The 4,935-nt window shown below is 39.5% G+C and overlaps 1 non-coding gene across 1 annotated transcript; it reads left to right on the forward strand.

Annotated features, from left to right (window-relative positions):
* Window positions 1-3,175: 3,175 nt before the first annotated feature.
* Window positions 3,176-3,282, forward strand: LOC141715867 (small nucleolar RNA R71). The gene has a single exon (XR_012572613.1). It is a non-coding gene; the product is annotated as a small nucleolar RNA R71 (small nucleolar RNA).
* The last annotated feature ends 1,653 nt before the right edge of the window (window positions 3,283-4,935 follow it).

Raw genomic sequence — 4,935 nt, forward strand, 5'->3', positions numbered from 1 at the left:
TATCACCTTTATCCCAAGTAAATAAGATCGAAACTTCTCAAAACCGTAGGTAATGGCCAAAAGTTCTTTCTCAGTAGTAGTATAATTCAATTGAGCACCATTGAGGGTCTTACTAGCATAGTAGACCACATAAAATATGTTGTTCTTTCTCTTCCCAAGAACTGCTCCAACTGCATAGTCACTTGCATTGCACATCATCTCAAAAGGTTTATTCCAATTAGGTGCGGTTATGATAGGTGCCGTGATCAAACTATTCTTCAAGAACTCAAAAGCAGCTAGGAACTCATCATCAAACTTGAACGGGACATCCTTCTCTAGCAGGTTACACAAGGGTTCAGAGATTTTTGAGAAGTCCTTGATGAACCGCCTACAGAAACCTGCATGTCCAAGAAAGCTACGTACTCCCTTAACATAAATTGGTGGAGGAAGATTTTCAATAACCCCCACCTTGGTTTTGTCCATCTCAAGTCCCTTACTAGAGACCTTGTGCCCAAGAATAATGCCCTGTCACACCATAAGGTGACATTTCTCCCGGTTGAGAACCAGATTGGTCTCAACACACCTTTTAAGAACGTCGCCCAGATTTTGCAAGAATTCGTCAAAAAAATCACCAAACACAAAGAAATCATCCATGAACACCTCCATATTTTGACCAATCATGTCAGAGAAGATAGCCATCATGCATCTCTGAAATGTGGTAGGTGCCCCGCACAAACCAAAAGAAACTATTCTGAAGCCGAAAGTACCAAATGGACAAGTGAAAGTAGTTTTTACCTGATCATCTGGAGCAATGAAAATCTTATTATAGACCGAATAGCCATGCAGAAGACAGTAATACTCGTGCCCAGCCAACATGTCAAGCATCTGATCAATAAAAGGCAGAGGGAAGTGATCTTTTCTCGTGGCTTTGTTCAGCTTCCTATAGTCCATGCAAACTCTCCACCCTGTGACTGTTCGAGTAGGAATGCGCTCATTCTTCTCATTAGCTACAACCGTGATACCTCCTTTCTTCGACAAACACTGAAATGGACTCACCCAAGAATTGGCAGAAATGGGATAGATGATCCCTACATCTTGTCACTTAAGAATTTCCTTCTTCACAACTTCTTTCATGATCGGATTGAGCCTTCTCTGTTGCTCAACAGTGGGTTTGCTACCTTCCTCTAGCAGAATTTTATGCATGCAATAAGAAGGGCTTATTTCCTTAATATCTGCTATAGTCCATCCAATTGCCGATTTGAACTCTCTTAGAATTCTTAAGAGTTTTTCCTCATCACTACCGGAAAATTCAGATGCGATAATCACAGGAAAAGTAGATGCATCACCTAAAAAAGCATACCTTAAGTGTTCAGCCAATGGTTTAAGCTCAAGTGTAGAAGCTTCCTCAATAGATGGCTTGAGGCGCTTTGGAGATTTGTTCAGCTCCTCCATTCTAAGAGATTCAAAAGGCATATACATCTTCCGCTTCCAGGGAGAAGCATTCAGATATTGCAACTGCTCATCACCTTTACTATCTGAATTCCCCAACAAGGCCTTTTCTAGGGCTTCTGACCTTACCAATTGATCAAGTTCTGACATAACCACAGAATCAACCAACTCCACCTTTAAGCACTCCTCATTTTCCGTAGGGAATTTTATGGCATTGAACACATTAAAAGTTATATTTCGATCCAGCACTCGCATGGTGAGCTCACCCTTCTACACATCTATCAAGGTTCGTCCAGTAGCCATGAAAGGCCTTCCCAAGATTATGGGAATCTTTTTATCCTCCTCAAAATCAAAAATTACAAAATCAGGAGGAAATATGAGTTTATCCACCTTGACCAATACATCCTCAACAATGCCTCGCGGATATGTAATAGAACAATCGACCAAATGCAAGGTCATATAAGTTGGCTTTGGATCGGATAAGTCCAATTTTTTTGAAGATTGACAAAGGCATCAGATTGATGCTAGCTCCCAAGTCACATAAGCATTTGTCAAATAACACTTTTCCAATGGTGCAAGGAATAGTGAAGCTTCCAGGATCCTTAAGCTTCGGAGGCAACTTTTGTTGCAGCAGAGCACTGCATTCCTCCATATGAGCAACTGTCTCTAAGTCATCAAGCTTCACTTTCCAAGAAAATATACCTTTCATAAACTTCACATAACTAGGCATCTGTTCAAGAGCTTCAGCAAAATGTATGTTGATATGAAGTTTCTTGAACACCTCCAGAAACTTCTCAAACTGCTTATCCAGCCTTTTCTTCTGCAACCTCTTAGGAAATGGAGGTGGAGGATAAATCTGTTTCTCCCCTGTATTACCCTCAGGAGGAGTGTGTTCAATAGTAGTCTTCCTTGATTCCACTCCAGCTTCCTTCTGCACTTCTTCTTCAGCCACAGCTTCTTCATCCAAAACTTGAGTGTGTTCGCGATTCACAACCTTCCCAGACCTCAATGTAATTGCCTTTACCTGCTCCTTAGCTTCCCTCTTTCCTGGTACTTCAGTGTTACTAGGGAGTGTACCAGGTTAACGATTTAGGGCAATCTGTCCAATTTGATTTTCCAAGGTCTTGATAGAAATTGCTTGTCTCTTGCACATGAGCCTCAACTTCTCCAACTCGGATTTTTCATTAGACTGTTACAGCTGGAGTTTTTGCCCTAGTGCATATTGCGGTTGCTAAAAACTAGGGGGTTGTACTGCTTTTCCAGATACTCCTAATAAGGCTGCTGAACCGTATTCTGAGTGTTGTTCCAGCTAAAGTTAGGATGATTGCAGTTATTGGGATAATAGGTGGCTGGCACAGGTTGCTGCGACCTCTAAAAGTTTTTCACGAACTGAGCTGATTCACTGGAAATAGCACACTGCTCTGTCTCATGGGCACCAACACAAAGCTCACATACACTAGTGATCTAATTAACTCCATAATTAGCCAAATAATCCACCTTCATCGTCAAAGCCTTAAGCTGCACAACTATAGCAGTAGCTGTATCTAACTCGAGAATTCCTGCTACCTTGCCCTGAGATAGTCTCTGAGTAGGATTCTGGTATTCATTTGCAGCCATCGGTTAAATCAATTCATAAGCTTCATCATAGCTTTTAGCCCACAAGGCTCCTCCTGATGTTGCATCAAGCATGCGTCTAGAAGTAGCACCAAATCCATTATATAAATAGTTAATGATCATCCAGTCAGGCATCCCATAGTGAGGACACTTTCTAAGCATCTCTTTATAATGATCTCAAGGCTCACATAATGATTTTCCAGATTGCTGAGCAAATTGAGTAAGTGCGTTTCTGATCGTAGCAGTCTTCGCCATAGGAAATAATTTAGTTAAGAATTTTTGAGCAAGATCCTCCCATTTGGTGATAGACCCTGGTGGCAGAGAATGTAACCAGCACTTCACTTTATCCCGCAGAGAGAATGAGAAAAGCCTCAACTTAATGGCATGTTCAGAAACTCCATTGAACTTGAAAGTGTCACAGATCTCGATAAAATCTATGATGTGCATGTTGGGGTATTCTGTCGGAGAACCCCCAAACTGAACTGAGTTCTGTATCATCTGAATCGTGCTCGACTTGATCTCAAAAGTACTAGCCGAGATGGCTGGTCGGACAATGCTAGACTGAATATCGTTAATCTTCGGTCGAGAGTAATCCATCAAAGCCTTCAGATTCGCTTCTAGTTCTCCCATTGTAATAAGTTCTTCTTCTTCAACTTTTTCCTCTACTATAACTTCTTCCTCAGCTTGATCCAGTATTCTCTTACGAGACCAAGAACGCGTATGCATACACGCTCGCTAGAGTACCTGAAACATGACAAGGAAATAAGTAAATGTCCGAGTCACTGAACGTTAACGAGCAATGATGATAAACATATAAACTAAAAATTAACACCGAAGACCCCGGAAGTGGTGCCAAAAACTTGTTAGAACTAGAATACACGCTAATTTTCATGCAAGTATACGTGATTGCAAGTAATATAGAATTAATTCTAGTTCGGTCCTACAGGGACTGGTTTAGGTTAATTTTAATCAATTTATTTATGGAACAATGGTAAGGTTATTATCCAATGCTAAGACGAATAACAAATTGAGGTTGTTTATAACTAAGATTAACTAAGATATTATACTAAAGAACATTAACTAAGAGAATAAAGAGAGTTGAATACTATATGACACAAACATGGGATTCGAACTTTGTTGAATACTTCATTCAATAGCCTTTTTGTTTTTAACATTAACATGTAATGGTGATGACACTAATCAGATAACACGAAATTGATAAACGCAAACTTTTGTTGTACGAATATCATACTACCAGACATCCAAAAAAGAGATGGAAGCTGAATAGACACCAATTATATTGAGACCCTATTAGAATTTGACAACATAACGGTTTAATGCACAAGTTATCTATCGTGATTAATTAGGGAAAGTAAGATGGTTAAAATTACCTACGAATCACGAAATACAAATACATAAACCTATGCTAACATGGTAAGTTCCAAACCCTAAAATTCACTTTCGCTTCATTAAAGATTAACACGCTATCTTATAAGTCGCAACGTTCATAAGACGAATAAGCACAACCAATACTAGGTTATCATACAATCACCACACACTAAGGCATCAAAACAAATTAACTAAAGAAATCCATAAATAAATCTGTTAGAACCCCACGATAACGATTAGCCCATAATCGGTCTCATCATCAACGTGGGTTCCGATGAAAGTATGGTATAATAAACGTAGTCTTTATAGTGAATAAATAATAAACCAAGTACGAAACAAGAGTATAGGTTCACAAGCAAGAAAACTAGCATCCAAAGTTACAACTTAAAACAAAGAATCACAAGTATAAACTAGATCCTCTTTGCCTTGGTTGAATTGTGCTCTACGGTCTTCTTACGCCTTCTCCTTAAGCTCTGGTACGTCTTGTTATGAAAAACGACTTTA

Source organism: Apium graveolens, chromosome 3, assembly GCF_009905375.1.
Source record: "Apium graveolens cultivar Ventura chromosome 3, ASM990537v1, whole genome shotgun sequence".
Taxonomy (NCBI): Eukaryota; Viridiplantae; Streptophyta; class Magnoliopsida; order Apiales; family Apiaceae; genus Apium; species Apium graveolens.